Raw genomic sequence first — 18965 nt, 5'->3', positions numbered from 1 at the left:
TGAAGAACAAAAATAACTAAATAAGTGGAGAGATATTCCATGTTCATAGAAAGGAAGATTCAATATTGTCAAGATATTAGTTTTTCCCAACTTGATATATAAATCCAATGGAATCCCGATAAATATCCCAGTAACTTATTTTATGAAAATTGACAAATTAATTCTAAAGCTTATATGGTGAGACAAAAGACCCAGAATAACCAGCCAATATTGCAAGAAAAGGACAAAATTGGAGAACTGAAGCTATCCAACTTCAAGACTTACTATAAAGTTACAGAAGTCAAGAGTGCGGTATTAGCAAAAGACTAAACAAATATATCAAGAAACAAAATAGCCCAGAAATAAACCCAAATATATACAGTTAACTGATCTGTGACAAAAGAGCAAAGGCAATACAATGGAGAAGTTAGTCTTTTCAACAAATGGTACTGAAACAACTGGACATCTACGTGCAAAAAAGTGAATCTAGACTCAGCCTTACACCCTTCACAAAAATTAACTCAAAATGGATCACAGATTTAAATGGAAAATGCAAAACTATTAAACTCCTAAAAGGTAATATATGAGAAAACCTAGATGAGAAAACCTAGATGACCTTGAGTATGGTGATAACTTTTTACATACAACACCAAAGGTATGGTCCATAAAAGAAATGGATAAGCTAGACTTCATTAGAATTAAAGACTTTGGCTCTGTGAAAAACAATGTCAAGACAATGAGAAGAGGGGTGTCTGGATGGCTCAGTCAGCTAAGCATCTGATTCTTGATTTTGGACTAAGTCATGATCTCAGTGTTGTGAGATCCAGTCCTGTGCCTGGCTCTGTGCTGGGCATGCAGCCTGCTTAAGACTCCCTCTCTCCCTCTCCTTCTGCCCATCTCCCATCTCTCTCCCTCCCCATCTCTAAAAAGGAAAAAAAAAAAAAGACAAGGCACAGATTAGGAGAAAATATTTGCAAAACATATATATTAAAGGATTGTTATCCAAAATTAACAAAGAAGTCTTAAAATTTGACTATAAGAAAGCAAACAACCTGATTTAAAAATAAATAAATAAAATAAAAAATAAAAATAAATAAATAAATAAAAATAAATAAATAAAAAATAAAAAAAAAATAGGCCAAAAATCTTAATAGGCACTTCACCAAAGATACACAGATGGCAAACAAGCATATGATGCTTCACATCATATGTCATCCGTGAAATGCAAATTAAACAATAGTGAAATACCACTACACACCTATGAGAATAGCCAATATCTGGAACACTGACAATAGCCAACAATGGGTAGGGTGTGGAACAGCAAAAACCCTCATTCCTTGCTGGTAGGAATGCAAACTGGTATCTTTAATTCGGTTTTTGTTTGTTTTTTTTAAGATTTTTTAAAAATTTATTTGAGAGTGAACACGAGTAGTGGGAAGGAGCAGAAGAAGACAGAGAAGCTCTGCAGGGAGTCCAATGCAAGCTTGATCCCAGAACCTTGGGATCACAACCTGAGCTGAAGGCAGAAGCTTAAACAACAGAGCCACCCCGGCACCCCAGTACCTCTACTTTGAAAGACAGTTTTAATTGAATTTAAATAAAATACTAAAAAAAAAAAAAAAAAGACAGTTTGTTCATATCTTACAAAACTAAACTCTTACCATATGATCCACCAATTGTGCTCTTTGGTATTTATCCAAAGGAGTTGAAAATTTATGTCACACAAAAACCTGCACATTGATATTTACAGCAGTTTTATTCATAATAGCCAAAGTTGGAATCAACCAAGATGTCCTTCAATAGGTAAATGTACTTCCAGACAATGGAATTTTATTCAGGGCTGGGAAAAAAAAAAAAAAAAAGAGCTATCAAGGCATGAAAAGAACATGGAAGACTGTTAAAGGCATATTACTAAGTTACAGAAACCAATCTGGAAAGGCTACATATGATATGATTATATGATGTTCTGGAACAGGCAAAACTATGGAGACAATAAAAAGGTCAGTGGTTGTCAGAGATTGTGGGGTTGGGGGCTGGTAAGGGATGAACAGGCAAAGCACAGAGGTGTTGAAAATACTCTGTGTGATACTATTATGATGGATGGATATCATCTTTATGTGTAATAACCCATAGAATACACAACACCAAGAGTGAAGCTTAATGTAAACTATAGACTTTGGGTGATAATGATACGTCAATGTAGGTTCATCAGTTGTAACAATTGTCCCACTCTGGTGCCAGGTGTTGATAAATAGGGGAAGTTGTATGGCATGTTGCGGCAGAGGGTATATGGGAATTTTGCTGCGAACCTAAAACTGTTCTTAAAAAAACCCCAAACAACTGAAAATATTGAATCAATGGACAAATGGGCAACCATCAATAAAAATATAAAGATTATATTCTTACCAAAAAAAAATTATATTCTTGTGCAAGTTGAAATGAAATATCCAAGTGAAAAGGTAAAAAACTGTATATACTTTGGAATTTACTAGAGAGGTTATAGGTGAGAAGAGAACAAAAATAGTCCAAGAAGAGAAGGAATTAGCTGTTTAAGGGAAGGGAGATGAATTCTCTAAAAATGGAATTAATAATAAATTTTTATTAAATGGAAAAAAAATAACAGGGATAATGTCTTCTCACTCATGTTTATATTGCCAGCACTTAAGAAATCACCTGACATTTGTTAGGTAAAACCTTGCTGCTGTTGGTGACCATAGGAAAAGCCCATGGGGTAAGGAGCCCATGTGGAGAAAGGCAGGCCAGAGCCAGAAATAAGGGACGGCCCTGAACTCACTGATGCTTGAAAATAGTTAATTCTCAACTTCCTTTCACATAAACTAGTGAATTCTTTTTTAGCCTGAACTCATTTGAGTCAGGACCTGAGCTTGCCACCAAAAAGCACCAGTACCAACCAACAAACAAACTAAAACAGCTGGTTTGTTCTGCTCAAGGGTGTCCCCATGTTAGCGAGCTACTTAAACTGAATTTAAACAAAGACAAATAGGTCCTTTGCTTAATCTTTGTGTGGCGTCCCAGTATCTCACCCCAGGACTAGAATCTTCTTTGCATTCAACTCCTGTCCCCTGTGTCTTCCACAGGTGCACCTGAGAGCTAGGCCAAGCTCCTCTCTCTAGTGCGACACATGGCATAGTCATGCTGTCTCGTTACCTCCTTCTCACATAACCTCTGAAAACCTTTGTGTGCTGTTGGCATGGAATTAGCCCATCCTCTACAATTTTTGTATTTTTGAGCTACAGTTTTTGAGACGACAAAAACCATGCTGTGCAGCTGTGTAAAGAGGATGTGAATGTCTGAGACTATCATCCACCCATACTGTAAAACAACGCTGCAAATGCAAACCCACTGGTGCTCTGCAATGTGGGAAGGAGGAAGGTCCCAGGGACCCAGACGGATTGGGTATCTTTTCCTCATATCAAAAGTCAGCATTTCATTATATAAGACCCTGGCATCTATGTCTAATGTTAATGATATGGTTTAAAAATTTTTGTCAAAAAATAAATAAATAAATAAATAAATAAATAAATAAATAAATAAACAAATAAATAATTTTGTCATTTAATGACAAAAACATGTACATAATATACCTTCTTGGAAATTATCTGCAATATAAAAAATCCAGTCACAAAAAGAATATAGTTCAAAAAAACAGAAATACAAATGGTTAATAAATATATGATAAGGTGCTAGATCCCATTCATGATGAAAGAACTGCATATTAACAAAACAATGTTGTACCATGCTGACTACCGGACTGGCAAAGGTTACAAACAGGCACTCTCAGATACATGCTGCTGGTGAGAGCACAGGCGGGCACAACCTTTTTAAACGGCATTTTCCTAGTATCTGTCTGAATTTCAAATATGTTTACTCACTGACCCATTGATTCCACTTCTAGAAGTCTGCCTTAGAGATATATCACATAATCAGGCAAGATTATATGTTACAAATTTATTATAGCAGTGTTTGTAATAGTGAAAAAGCTAAAATTATTCTGATTGTACTTCAATAGAGTTAAACATACTACATAGTACATCAAAACTATGAATATTTATATGATTGAACAGATTGTTTAGTGGTGAACGCTAATTATAAGGTGTGTGTGTGTGTGTGTGTGTGTGTGTGTGTCATTTATGGGATTTGTGGAGAAAAATCAGTCATCCTTAAAGTGATGTGGCTTCTGGGAAGTAGAATTTGAGAGGAAAAAACAGGGTAATTTTTTTTTTATTTCCCAACTACTTCTATTTATACAACACACATAGTTTTATAATAAATTTTTAATCACAATTTTGCATTACAACACAACTCATAAAACAATAGAAAATGCAATTATACTTCGCTATAAAATTAAAAAATTAATTAAAGCTTACATGCCACTGTCATAGTAGGTGGTATTTTAGGACAATAAAGTACGAGAGCAAATAAAAGCATATAAAAGTGAAATTTAAAGGTTAGTCACTTTTTTTTTTTTCTTTTTAGGGAAAGAGAGAGAACATGGTGAGGAGAAGCAGAGGGAAAAGAGAATCTTAAGCTCTCCACGATGAGCGCAGAGCCTGAGGCGGGGCTTGATCTCACAGCCTTGAGATCCCCACCCTGAGATCACCACGTGAGTTGAAACCAAGAGTTAGACACTCAACCAACTGTGCCCAAGGTTAGTTACTTTTTAATCTACATTAATAGATTAAATGAGTACAAATAGATTAATACAAATACCAATAAAAATGAACTACTGAATCCTATTTTATGAAAGCAAGTTCATTGCATGGAATTCTGTTTTCACTGGCTAACAGTGAAATCCCTTGTCTTCAAGTTTACATCTTCCGCTGCCCTTCCATTGCCACCGTTGGTAGAGCAGTAGGAAGTAATTTGCAAGATCACAGATATATAATTTTCCCCACTTCCTATCCCTGCCCCAGAAAAACCCAGATTCTTTGGACTTATGGCCAGGGGCTCTGGTATTACACAGTGTGCCTATGGAGGAAGCATCACATGTTATAGATGGGGCACTTATTCTTTCCCTGTTTCGTAAGCAAGGAAATAAGGAGGGTAGGAGATGCTTGAATTGGTTGTGATTAGAAGGTGGAACTAAGCGCCCTCAGTTATACTCCCGGGAGGAGACTGGGTATATAACACAGGAAAGAAAGGGCACGAAACACTGAGCTACTGAGGGAAGGTGGCTAGACCAACCATATCAAGGCCTTGGTACTTGGGACTGGGTTTAGCAATCGTTTATTAAAGTGTTTCCATGTCTGTCTTCCTACCAGGTTAAAAGTTCCTGGGGTACAACTAGCATAATGATTGGCACATAGTAGGCACTCGTTAAATATAGATTGGAATAAATGGGTGGATCAATGAACGAATGTTCGAGACAGATGAAACACTCAACAGAGTTTTACAAACTCCCTAAATGAGAGGGGATAAAGGATCCCTGGGTGGCGCAGCAGTTTAGCGCCTGCCTTTGGCCCAGGGCGTGATCCTGGAGACCCGGGATCGAATCCCACATCGGGCTCCCGGTGCATGGAGCCTGCTTCTCCCTCTGCCTGTGTGTCTGCCTCTCTCTCTCTCTCTCTCTGTGACTATCATAAATAAATAAAAATTTTAAAAAATTATAAAATTTTTTTTAAAAATGAGAGGGGATAAAAATATACAAGTGAAGTGACGGGGGGGGCGGGGGGGGGGCGGGGCGATGGCAGAAAAGCATGCCAGGAAGAGTTAGAATGATAATCCTCTGCTGTCTCCATGTGTAGGGAGCCTTATGCTTGCACAACCTAGGAGAACCAAGAGAAATGCACGGTCGAAGTCATATAGCTGAAAGTAAGGCTGAGCATGCTCAGATTTCCCCCAAAGAAGGGGAACTCCAGTGTTTCTAGTAAAGGAGAATTTTGTAGAGCTGCACCCATGGTAAAACTCCCACAGAGTTTGCATAAAATAATTCATGCCATTTGTCTGTTCAGATGCTATTATTCCAAACCAATTATGGCTTCTCTACAATCTACTTTTCTGAGCAACTGATTCACACTTTAGCCCCAGAGGCAAATAACATCTAGAGAAACTTCGGGGCATCCAGGAACCTCCTGGCACATCCAGGAGCAGAGCTACTGCTGCTGCTATTATTGCAAATAGGAATATTCTTTTTTTTTCAAAAAAAAAATGTTGACAAATATTCTTTTTTTTTTTTTTTTTTTAAGTAATCTCTACATCCAGCATTGGGCTCAAACTCACAACCTTGAGACCAAGAGTTACGTGTTCTACTGACTGGGCCAGCCAGGTGCCTGACAATTCTGAATATTCTTATCACCACCATTACCATTATCACCATAACCACTACCATTAACTTAGAGTGAAATCCTCCCATAGCAAATCATAACTTTAAAACATGTCTGGGATCCTGACCAATCAGGGTGTGCCTCTTCTCTTCCTCCTTTGGGTGGTAACCAAGAGACAGGTGGGCAGAGTGAGGTGAAATATTTCCTGTTGCTGTAGCTCTATCACTAAATCTCTGGCTATATGATCAGAAATAAACTAGAGAAACAGAAATTGAGAATGGAGAAGACCTTACAGAACCAGATGCATTCTGGATTTTCAGAGATTCAGTCTGGGACTTAATACCTCCAGGACTTTCCCTTCTACTCATTCCATCTCTCATGTTTACTTCCTTCTGCTTGGCTTCACTCTCTCCTGTAACAGATGGGCCTTTTGCACTGCAGAAAACATATCTGCCAGCAGCCTTGGGCTTATATCATCCCAGTTATCTTTCTCAGAAGAGGATATATTTTCTCAGCTTCATTTTGGATTTTTCCAAGGAAAACTCTGAGTGACTTGAGTCATTTACCTGTCCCTGGGCCAAGCATTATGGTCAAGAAGAGAAGTCTTCTCTGATCCTGCCTATGGTACATGTCCACTTTTTGACCAGGGGACAGGGTCCTATAATTGGCAACCTCACAAAAACCATACGGGATGCATAGTGGGGGTAATGCCCTTCTCCTGAAGAAGAGAAAGATGTCATTAAAAGAAAGATGCTTCAAATGTTCACCAAAGATAGATCAAAGATAGCTAGCTTGATGGGAAACTAGCTAATTAGCTGATGGTTACATGTGTTAATGATCATTATAAGGTCTAATATTTATTCTCATTATTTTTTTCCAAAAGATTTATTTTTGCTATTCTCTTCTGTGCAATTATTCAAATGTTTTATAGAATTGTCATGTACCAAAAAAGAAAAGAAAAATCTGTTGGTATCTTTATTAGAATTGATGACACCTAGGAGTAATTTGGAAAGAGTAGACATTTTTTACATTAGATTTCCTGTTCAAGTATATAGCATAGCTTTTCCACTTATTCAATCTTTTTTTCCAATCTCCTAAAAGTTTCTGTAGGTCTTTTATGTAATATAGGTGATTATTAGCATAATAGCTAAGAGTGGAACAGTCTTTGATTAGCAAAATATCTTAACAGAACAGAGGTAGGGCTGCCACACACTGCTGTTCAATCTGCGCATGACACGAGCCCCGGGAGCCCCATTTATGTGGACTGACTATGATGTTGTGGTTTGACTATAATATAGATAGATGTGGACTCCGTGAGGCCCCTGGAGCTATGCAGTGAAGTCCCTCTGCGAAGAAGGGAAGAATGTTGACGGGAGCCAAAGCAATGAATGAGAGGGATGGCTAAGCTTCTCTGTATGAGAACATGAGAAAATTCTTCTTTAGTTCTTGAGAGAGAAAAGGATCAGAAAGGTAGGCAAAAAGAAGCTTATGTGATGGTGGATGGAGGCCTAGTACATAGAAGAAGAGACCGGTGAGACATTTACAACAGAATGTTCTAAAGGTTCAGTTGTTCAAAGTGGGATGGCAGGTTTCTATCTTCAGTAAAATTTCTGCTACCTGATACAATCTTATATTTCAAAACCACTTTGGGTTGGAAGAGGGGAACAGAGCAGGTACTATGTGCCCTGGCTTGCATTAAAGTCACAGAGAGATAAAAGAATAGACACAAACATGCAGAGAATAGAAAGAATTCAGGGAATGGAGATGGAAGGTTTGGGCCAATCATATCTGGAACTTGGGATTGCAGGGTGCGGGCGCCCTTGCCGATGCCTACATTGCATGCATGAAGACTCCATACCACTCTAGGTGGTGTTCCATAAATTTTGGTGTTTTTCCTTGTCCCTCTAAGCGGGACCCTTTTTTTTCCTGCCAGTTTTTGCAGGTTACAGGAATCTGTCTTTATCTCTGTCTCTGTCTCTGTTATCTATTATCTACGTAAGCACATATAAGATATATGTAACATATAATATTATATGAAATAAGGAATATTAAAAAGATATATTAAGCCTTTTGGTGCTTTTTATTTCTTCCTGCTGACCCAGCTTTTATCGAGTATCATTTTTCCTTTAGACCAAAGAATTTCTTTTGGTATTTCTTATGGTTTAGGTCAGCTGTCAGCAAATTCTCTCTCATCTTATATCTATCTGAAAATGTCTTTATTTTGTATTTCTTTTTAAAGAACCATTAGAGTATAGTATAGGTTGACTTTACTTTTGGTAATTTAAAGATGTTGTGGTTTGACTATAATATAGATATGTGTGTTTTCCTTGTATTTATCTTTCTTGTCATTTGCTGAGCTTCTTGGTTCTGTTGAGTTAATGTCTTTAAAAATATTTTGGAAAATTACTGGAAACTCCCGACTCTTTCATCTCTCTTTCTTGGGCTCCAATTACATGTTTTAGATCAGTAGTATTGTTCCAAAGGTCTTAGATGTTGTAATCTGTTTTTATCTCTCTCTTCTCTTTGTGGTTTAGTTTGGGTAATGTCTGTTGGCCCAAATGTCTTCCAGTTCAGTGATTATTTACTATGTCCAGACTGCTTTTAAGCCCATGAAATGAATTCTTTGTAGTTAATATCATATCTTCATTTTTAGCATTTCATTTTTTTAAAACTTTTTATCTCTTTGCTGAAATTTTTAAACTTTTTATCTCTTTGCTGAAATTCTCCATATGTTGTGGACTAATTTCCCATATATATGGAAAAAATGGTGTATACAGACACAGACACACAGAGGCCACTCTGGTTTGCTTATTTTAAGATGACAGCCCACTTTCTACCAGTAAGAAAGGATAGGACTCAGGCCCAAGGATGTCTAATTGGATTGCCAAACCCATAGAGAAAGTGCTTTAACTCAATATGATGGAAAATTTTATTTTCAAATAAGGAAAACAATCTTTTTTCTTTCAGTGGTAATTATCACCATGAGATAACAGAGGCATTTGGGCATAGTACTTAAATGGATAGAGTTTTAATTCAGGCAAAACTGGAGTTAAATTCCTTGCTCTGCTGTTCATGAGCCCTTCAGTCTTGAGCAAGTTAGATATTCCTCTAAGTCTCAGTTCTTCATCAGTGAAATGTGGATAATGACAAAAATACCTTCTTCATGGGGTTGCTGTGAGGTTTAAATGTGATCACACCTGGACAGTAAGTAGCACAGAGAGATGCCCAGTTAATGTGAGCTGTTTTCCTTCTCTTACATCCTGTCTCACCATATCCCTTTCCCTCTAGGTTGAAACAGAGCAAAGAGAACCAGTTTTGTCGTGGTCATTGATATACCTCTAGCATCCATCCCATTGTAGGCACTCAATAAATACTTGTTGAAAGAATAAATTAAAAAGCTCTTCTCTGAGTAAGGCAACCCAAAATGTTGGGCTCACCAAGGATCAGACTTACCTTAAAACAATATTTTCATTACCCATCCAGAAACAGGAGGTGTTTTATCAAATATATTAAACTTCAAAGCCTCAAAATGGTATTGAAATTCCTGGCTCACACACTTCAGGCTATGTTGGGGGCAAAGAAGTGGCAAATTCATTTTATTGACACACAGTCGGGGAACTTTCTGACCATTTCCTTCATTCCATGAATGAGAATTGACAATCACTGTAAGTCTTGGCTAAATATATCATCTGATCAGGGGCACCTGGGTGGCACAGTTGGTTAAGCAGCCAACCTTTGGTTTCTGCTCAGGTTGTGATCTCAGGGTTGAGATCTCAGGATCATGAGTGTCAGGCTCCGAACTCAGAGGGGAGTCTGCTGCCTTTCTCCCTCACCCTCTCTGCCCCTCCCCTCACTTTCTTTCTCAAATAAAGAAAATAAAATCCTTAAAAAAAAAGTATCCGATCAATGTAGTGCTTTAGGCAAAAATGGAAATGAAAAAGTCATCAAGAAGATCATATTAATTTATCTTTGTACATAGCAAGATTCATTCTTGCCTGAAACACAAGTCTAATTCTATGGTAGAAAACGCTAAAGAATCAGGAAGACAGTATTTCCTGATATAGAATAATCAGTATAGACAGTATTTCACCAATATAGAATAATCAGAAGTTTGTCTCTTTGTTTCATAAAAGTTTTTAAGTTTTAAGTTTTTAAGAAGCATTTGAAGGAATGTAGAATATATCCTCATTGGTAAAAGAGGAGTTAGTCATTTTATAAAATGCTTAAAAATCACTTTATTTTTAGAATGTTCCCTTCTGTCATTGACATCTTAATGTACTGTAATTTAAAATGTTTGCATGTTGAGTGAGCAGAGCACAAGCACTTTGCAGCAGTGAGAATAATTGCTACTTAAATGTGCTATAAATCAATATATAATGCAAGAATGCACAATAGTGACTCAGAACATTTACTATACTTTAATAATAATAAAAAATAGTTTTAAAAAATCCAAAATACTGAATGGAATCCTCATTGTAGGTATATTCTCTAGTTATTTATTCATTAACTATTTGTTAATGTGATATCAAAACAGTGAAATCCATAATTTTAAAGATGTGTATATGTAAATTTCACATTTTTTAGAGACTTGTGGAAAGATATAATTACACATGTAGAAACATGAATTAAAATGTAAAGGAAAGGGGCATCTGACAGGCTCAGTTGGTGGAGCAAGTGACTCTGGATCTTGGGGTTGTGGGTTCAAGCCCCACACTGGATGTAGAGATTACTTTAAAAATTGTAACTTGTAAAGAAAAAACTAAACCATATTATTTCTAAATTTAAACATTTCTGCATGTCTCTAAAAAGAATTTTGTGCATAGTTGAAACTAATAAAATGGTAAGTGCAGAAATACTGCAAGTAGGGGTGCCTGGGTTGCTCAGTTGGTTGAGTGTGTCTGCTCTCAGCTGGGGTCATGATCTCAGGATCTTGGGATCAAGCCCCTCATGGAGCCCTGCATCTGGCTCCCTGCACAGTGGGGAGGCTGCTTCTCCCTCTTCCTCTGCCCCCACAAGCCACTCATACTCTCTCTCCTCTCAAATAAATGAATAAATAAAATCTTTAAAAAAAATACTGCAAGTAAAAAAGTTTTCTTAGTGTCTAAAACTTAATTAGAACAAGAAAATTCCAAAAAGAGGAGAGAAAAGTGGATAGTGTAAGGTGGGATGATTTTTCCTGAATTCTAAGTCCAAAGCTTCATTGTTTGTAGAAAGAGTTTAGAACATGTTTAAAATAAATATATCTTTTCTAGGATGGAATTTTCTTTCTTCTCCTATATCCTCCTGGAGTCTAGCATCCTAGACTATGATAAGATTTTTTAAAAATACTCTTTTATAAATAATGTGGAGGAAGTCAATCTAGATAATGCTTGATTATTTTGCAGATGTCTGGTGCACTCAATATGAAGTCTTCCCTGGCTTCCACCCTGCTCCTTTGGTCTAGCTGTTCAAGGATATCTCTAAAACTCCAGGTTCTTTCCATCTTCCTGGTTTCATGCTTGGCGTGTAGTAATGTTTTCCTCATGGTAACAGAATAGCTGCCTCGGCTCCAAACGTCACATTTACAAATGACAAAGTCAAAAAACAAACAAGAAAGGAGAGCCAAGAGCCTCTCCTCATATGTATGTTTTCATCAAAAAGAAAAATATTTTCTAGAAGCTCCCCAGCCAACTTCTCTTTTCTCTTTTGTTTCAATGGCCACAACAATGTCACCTGCCTTTCCTAAAGGAATCAGAACAAAAAGGAATAGATATTTCCATTGAATTTCTCCTATTGATCTCTCCTTTCCGCCGCCATCCTGGTTGCGTGTGGTTGACTGTGATCGCCATGTCTTCTCACAAGACTTTCAGAATCAAGTGATTCCTGGCCAAGAAACAAAAGCAGAATCGTCTTATTCCCCAGTGGATTCGGATGAAAACTGGTAATAAAATCAGGTACAACTCCAAGAGGAGACACTGGAGAAGAACCAAGCTGGGTCTGTGAGGAAGCATCACACATCATGAAATAGCAAACATAATTGGCACACATATTTAAGCCACATGGAGATCACATGTTCCTATCTTATCAATATGGAAACATCCTTCCTACCTGGCCAATGGACATGTCTTATCAAGGGAATGATTTTCTCTGTTACTATGCCTCTATACCAGTAGGTTGGTTCAGTAATAAATGTGAGACCTTTCAGCTGAGCTGCTGTTGTGTCCTGATTTGTGAAGTACTGAATTTCCCCCTCCTGTCAGATCTCACATAGCACCGTCTGATAGAACTTTCTGCAGTGATAGAAATGGCCCTTGACAACGAAGTATTTAAAGTGTGGCTAGGGGACGCCTGTGTGACTCTGTCTGCTAAGCGTCTGCCTTTGGCTCAGGTCTTGACGGGGAGTCAGCATGTCTCCCTCTCTCTGCTCCTCCCCCTGCTCATATGCTTTCTCTCAAATAAAATCTTAAAAAAAAAAAAAAGAAAAAAAAGAATTTCTCCTATTGAATTAGAGAAACTCACAATTTGTCCCCTGGGGCTAAGGAGGGACCCACCTTCCCTGAGTATTCTAGTACCAAATCTCTGAACAAAATTGGATTTCTGGATAAGAGCAAGATTGTTATTTGGTCAGTAACCAATAGCTCTAACTATACCACAAAGACTGGCATATACACCTGCATTTATTTATTCATTTATTCACTTATACTGAAAAGTATTATTGCCAAGAGAACTGGGCCCTTGGGTTCTCTGGCCAACATGGTATTTCTTTATAAAACACAAAAAGCTTCAAATGAAGTTAAAATACAATGAAAAAGCTACTAGAATCAGACATAGAGGAGTAGTTATTTCTCTATGCTCAGGTTGATTCCTTTGCCTGCAATGCCTTTTCCCTTTTTAAACTCCCACATATCCTTTAAAATTCAGCTTAAGCATTATCCCCTTTTAGAAAGCTTTCTTTGTTACCCCCACCTTCTCCACCTGTACTTCCCACTCCCAAGCTGAATTACTTGCCTCTCCTCTGTATCACCATGGCACACTGTGCATAACTGTATCATTACACCTACTCTGTTGTATTGTACTTATCAATTTATGTGTCCTCTCCACTAAATGTGAGTTCCTTAAAAGCAGAAACTAGGCTAATCTGTTTTTAAGGATTTAGTGGTTAGCACAGAGCTCAGTATATGGATAGATAGGTGGATAATTTGCGGGAGGCAGGAAAATCACCCCTCTCTCAAAAGATTCTAAATTTTAATCCCTGAAACTCTTGTGATGGTTTTATATGTCAACTATGTGGAACCTAAATGAGGTGTCTCTCAATCGGATGGGAGTCCCCCAGTGTGGAGCAACGATTGGGTGGACGCTGGTGGCATGGGAGATGAAAGAACTCATGAGAGTAGAATAAAGGAGATAGTTTACTGAATACACAGCAAGGGAGCTGCGGGCGGGTCAGCAGCCAGGAGATGCTGTCTACAACAAGGTAGTGGGTGGGGCTGTATTTAAAGGGGGCAGGTAGGGAGGTATAGGCACGTAGGAATTCTCCCTTTTGTGGGAACTGTGCCTGGTTTTAAGTAGCCCATTGACCAGTCAGGGCCTCTGCACATTTTGAGGTGGGTCACCTGATGGGCCTGTCTGTATTTCATTGCTCAAGCCTGTTTGCCTAAAAAGTGGCCTCTACAGGCTTGGAGGGTGTTTCGGGATGAGGTGAACATTTAAATGGGTGAACACAGATTGCCCTCCAGAATGTGGATGGGCCTCATTCCACCAGTCGAACGCCTGAATAGAAAAAGAGTAGCCTCCCTGAGCAATAGGGAATTCTCCAGCAGACTGCCTTCAGACTTAATCTGCGCCATCCACTTGCCTGGGTCTTAAGCTGCTGGCCCACACTGTAAATTTTGGACATGACAGCCTTCATAATCATATAAGCCAATTCCTTACAATAAACTATAGATAGACCGAGAGATCGATAGGGATATATATAGATTCTATTTCTCTGGAGCACCCTGGCTAGTACACTGGTGAATGTATTACCTTACGTGGCAAAAGGGGCTTTGCAGATGTGATTAATTTAAAGATATTAAGTGAGAGGATTATAAGATTATCTGCAACTATTCAGTAGGCCCACTGTCATCCTTATAAGAGAGAGGCAGAGGTCAGAATCGGAGAAGGAGATGTAATGACAGAAGCAGAGGGCCAAATGACAGGACTGCTGTCTGTCTGGAGGTCCCAAACCAAGGATAGTGTTTAGGACCTTGGGAAAAAAAAAAAACAAAAAACAAGGAAATGATTTTGCTCTAGAGCTTCAGAGGGTGTGCAGCCCTGTTAACACCTTGATGTTAGCCCAGTGAGACCCATTTCTACTTCTCATCACCATAACTGTAAGATAATAAACTTAGGCTGTTTTAAGTCAGTGCGTTTGTGCTAATTTGTTTTAGCAGCAACAGGAAACAAGTACAGTGGTACAGAACATTTTTTGAGTGATAAAATGACAAGTATTTAATGCATTAAACTGTTGTAATAATAATTGGCATTTAATACATTCAGTCTTGATTCAAATATCCAAACCAAGATCAAGATGATATGATACTAAGCAAACCAAGATTCAGAAAGATTGAATAATTTTATGAAAGTATCATACCAGTAATTGGCATAATAGGTATTGGATTTGAAGGCACATTCCTCTGAGTTGCTGTGCCCCCAAGACATCCTGAGACTTTCAGCTCTCTCACAGAGCACCAAGGGATGGCTTGAGAGCCCTTGAGCCTCCCCAATATCCTTCAGCATTCCTAAAGCAACTTAAATTGCAGTGAAAACAATGTGCTTATTTGCAAATGTAGTTTTCAAGACAGGTCTCTACTTCTCATGATGGAAGGATTGCCTTCTAGAAGTCCTTTCCATAGGAAATACTGAAGCTGCCCAAATCTGTCCACAGATTAGGTCCCATGTGTAGGCGCCCATTCTCACGGACTGAGACAATTACTGGGGACTTGGCTTGCCTTTACTGTCATATTTTGTATGTTTAGTAACTCCTATCTTTGAAAATATTAATGCAATCAATTAGATCCTAATCAGGGCTTCTTCGGGCAATGAGTCATCTTTTAAGATGATTTTGTGTATCTATCAATGCATTCGTCTCTTACAGATTTTACATATTTATAATGAACTGAAACTATGTCCAAGCGTATGTGCTTCACCTCACCATTGCCCAATTTGCTGCCTGCACAATTTACACAGAGAACACTTATGTCAATGTCCATTTGTGTAGAAAATCTTTTTAATGAGCAAAGACTTAGAAAGTTCTTGCATTATAGAATGCCAATTGAAATAATTCATAAACTGGGGTGCCTGGGTGGCTCAGCCAGTTAAGTATGTGACTTCGGTTCAGGTCAGGACCATGATCTCCTGGGATCAAGCCACTACCAGGCCCCCTGCTAGTGGGGACCTTTCTTTGCTTCTCTCTCTGATGCACTCCCCCCCCCCCCCCCGCCCCGTGCTTGGGCGCATGCACACGCTCTCTCCCTCTCTCTCTCTCTCTCAAGGAAATAAATAGAAAATCTTTTTTTTTTTAAGATTTTTTTATTATTTATTTAAATACACAGAGAGGAGAGAGAGAGAGAGAGAGAGAGAGAGAGAGAGAGAGGCAGAGACACAGGCAGAGGGAGAAGCAGGCTCCATGCAGGGAGCCCGATGTGGGACTCGATCCAGGGTCTCCAGGATCACACCCTGGGCTGAAGGCGGCACTAAACTGTTGAGCCACCCGGGCTGCCCATAAATAGAAAATCTTAAAGAAGAAAGGAATAATTCATAAACTGTAGAAATTCTGCTAAAAATGTAAATAAATGCAACCACAGGTTTCTTATGAATTATGCTTTGGTAGAGGAAGTCCTTTGGGAAATATTATATATTATACAAAATAGAAATAATCAGTTTTCTATACCTGTGGATTAAATAAAAAGCTTGCTTCATTTGCTTATTTTATAAAGAAAAGTACAATTCTTTTTACTTTTTTAATTTTAGAGACGATTAAAACTGCTTTATGCTGATGTATGAAAAGAATTGACTGAATGTAACTATTTGACTAATTGAGGGGTACTTTTTGAGAACATGATAATTAGAAAAGATTGTGGTTAAAAAAAAAAAAAAAAAAAAAAAAAAAAAAAGATTGTGGTTAGAACATTTCTAATATAGATAATTTAGAGTTCGTCTATATAAAACCCATGTGGGTGGTCTCATCGCTACTACCCATGACTTTACATTCAGAGAATTCTTTTAAAATTTGAGAAACTATGCATTTGCCAACCACACAGAGAGTTTACTTAGTACACACACAGAAAGCACAGGTATCTTTACCAGGCTTTTTGTTAAATATATTCATTCTTTTACTTCAAAATCTTAATCAGGATGATAAGAACATTTGTAATTCAGGAAAGCTCCTTGCTTACCAGTTGCTGGTTTCTAATCACAAACACAATGTATAATAGTAAATTTTGTGGAATAAATTAATACAGTAGGGAGTTCTTTTAATTGCTTGTTTGGAAAGCAAGTTACCTCAGAAACCTGTGGGGTGTAAAACTTCAAAAAAACAAACAAAAAACCAGAATCCTTTCAATGATCTTTTTACCTTCTCTCTGCCAACAGTTTTCATCCTTGACTTCTCCTTTTCCCTAATTCTGAGCTCCTGTCATCAAACCATTCATTGGGCTTTGCTAATTCCGTGTCCTTAGCATTCCCATCTGTGTATGTCCATCTCAGGTGCAGTTAGTTCTCTGACTTCGGGCCACCATCATTTCTTTGCTTGGCTTTACTACAGCAGCCTCCCATGTGGTTTCTCAGATTCTTTGCCTCTGACCTCTACCAGCTACCTCCTAACCCACAGTCATCCTCTAACATTCTAACAGACCACTTATTCTTTGTAAAATTAGAAACTAAATGTGTCACTTTACTGTGTAAATCTTTCAAGGTTGGCACATGAGGCCTTGGATGATTTAGACCCTGTTTAGGTCTCCATATGTGTAATCACTTCACAGAAAAAACCAGAAGGGCAGAAACCACAGGTTTGTGGGATTTTTTAAATCTCTACATTCTCATTGCCAGCTCAGTGCCCGGAAGATAGTAAATGTTCAATTAATATTTGTTAAGGAGTTTCTGGCCTAGTTCTGTGGTTGTATGAAGTGGATAAGCTTCCTAAATTCTCCAACTCTTTCAGACTCATTTTATGCATGTTTCGCAGACCTTCAGTAGGCATTCATTTCCTTCAAGATGGCACTATGCTTTCCTGACCTGTGTAGCTCAGTGGCATCATGCTGTAGCCAGGGGTACCTTCCCAGGTGCTGCCTGGGAAGCCCTCTCCCTTCATCAACTGAAATCCAACTCTAAGTTGCTTGAATAGAGTACATGTAAAAATTAGTATTTTTATTTTAATCACTACAATTCAATTTTGCTATTCTGAAGTGAAGAAATAGGATTTCAAATATATTTGCAAAACCCAGAAAGTTATTTTAACATTTAGTATTTGCATAAGTAAATAAATACTTTTAAGTCTGGGAGTTGCCATTTGCTGAACTGTAGAATATGGAGGAGAGGTCTCTTTAGAATTTATTTGCTCTACTTGGAATTTGATAAATATATAATGCATCCAAAAAGAAATGTCAAGTGAGAAGTCAAATATATGAGTTTGGAATTCAAGAAAGGCCAGGAGTAGAGCTTTCATCAAACACTTTTTGCTGCAGGCGATTTTGTTCTGTATCGACTTAAGTTAAGAACTGTGGCCACCTGCATCAATATGATAGAGCGGGGAGGCTTAAAGACTGAGACCACCTGTGTCAACACAACTCAGCTGTTTGTTCCAGTTAACTTTGCCCAAAGATAAAACCATAAGCCAATAAATAGCTTGACTGTTTGCTTTAGGAAATCCCTTGCAAATGAGTTTATCTCAGACAACAGCCTCCCTTACCAAACCAGGGTTTATTTATCAAGACTCACTTCAAAACTCTCACCTCATTATATCCACCAACCCTCAACTATTATTTCACAAACTTGCTCAATCCCAATCTGGCCCTCACTCTGACATATCTGCCATAAACCCCGTTGAGTCCAGACTTCCCAAATCCTACACAATCCTCTGACTCTTCCCTTTTGATTTTGTTAAGGCACTGCTTTCCTTGACCTCAGTGACTTAAACTGATAAACTGATGTTTGCTTGTTAATAGTTTGTCTGCTTGTATTTTGAGGAGTTCAAGGTTCTTTGCTATTTTTGCCTCCCTGCCTTTATAGTAGGTGTTAGTCCTATAAATAACTGTTTACCTACCTGCTCTGAGACTCACAATTAGCAAAATGAGATTTCAGAAGTTGAGAGGATGTGTAGACATTTATTCTAATCAATTTATTTTACAAATGGGAAAACTGAATCCAGAGCAGCTGTGACTTGTCTAGTGTCACAGAGATCTAGTGTCTAGTGCTACTAGATCCTAAGACTACAACTCTCAGTCTGACACTCTTCATAGAAGAATATATCAGCTCATGCTGAGCAAGATGACATAAATTATATTTTTATATTATCTATAAGCTTCCTAGCAGGTGAGAGCAGTCTGACTGCTTTCATTTTTGTTTGTGGTTTTAACACTGTGCCCTACATGCCAGGCTGGCTAAGACACCAAGTGCATGCATTTAATTTACATTTACCAAAAATTCAGATACTGATAGTTCATTAATCGGCAGAAAGATACAGAA

The 18965-nt window shown here is 38.1% G+C and overlaps 1 long non-coding RNA gene across 5 annotated transcripts in view; it reads left to right on the top strand.

Moving 5' to 3' along the window:
- Positions 1 to 18965, top strand: part of LOC112654363 (uncharacterized) — a 70246-nt gene that overhangs the window by 26075 nt on the left and 25206 nt on the right. For 3 of the 5 annotated variants that reach the window (XR_007402234.1, XR_003132943.3, XR_007402235.1), the window contains 2 exons: positions 4477 to 4648; positions 11648 to 12451. This is a non-coding gene — a long non-coding RNA (uncharacterized LOC112654363). Of the gene's footprint in view, positions 1 to 4476; positions 4649 to 11647; positions 12452 to 18965 lie in introns of those variants that run through there. The other 2 variants (XR_004805167.2, XR_007402233.1) reach the window with 2 other exon arrangements.

Source organism: Canis lupus, chromosome 15 (assembly GCF_003254725.2).
Source record: "Canis lupus dingo isolate Sandy chromosome 15, ASM325472v2, whole genome shotgun sequence".
NCBI classification, from domain to species: domain Eukaryota; kingdom Metazoa; phylum Chordata; class Mammalia; order Carnivora; family Canidae; genus Canis; species Canis lupus.
This window is presented reverse-complemented; position numbering and strand designations above follow the sequence as displayed.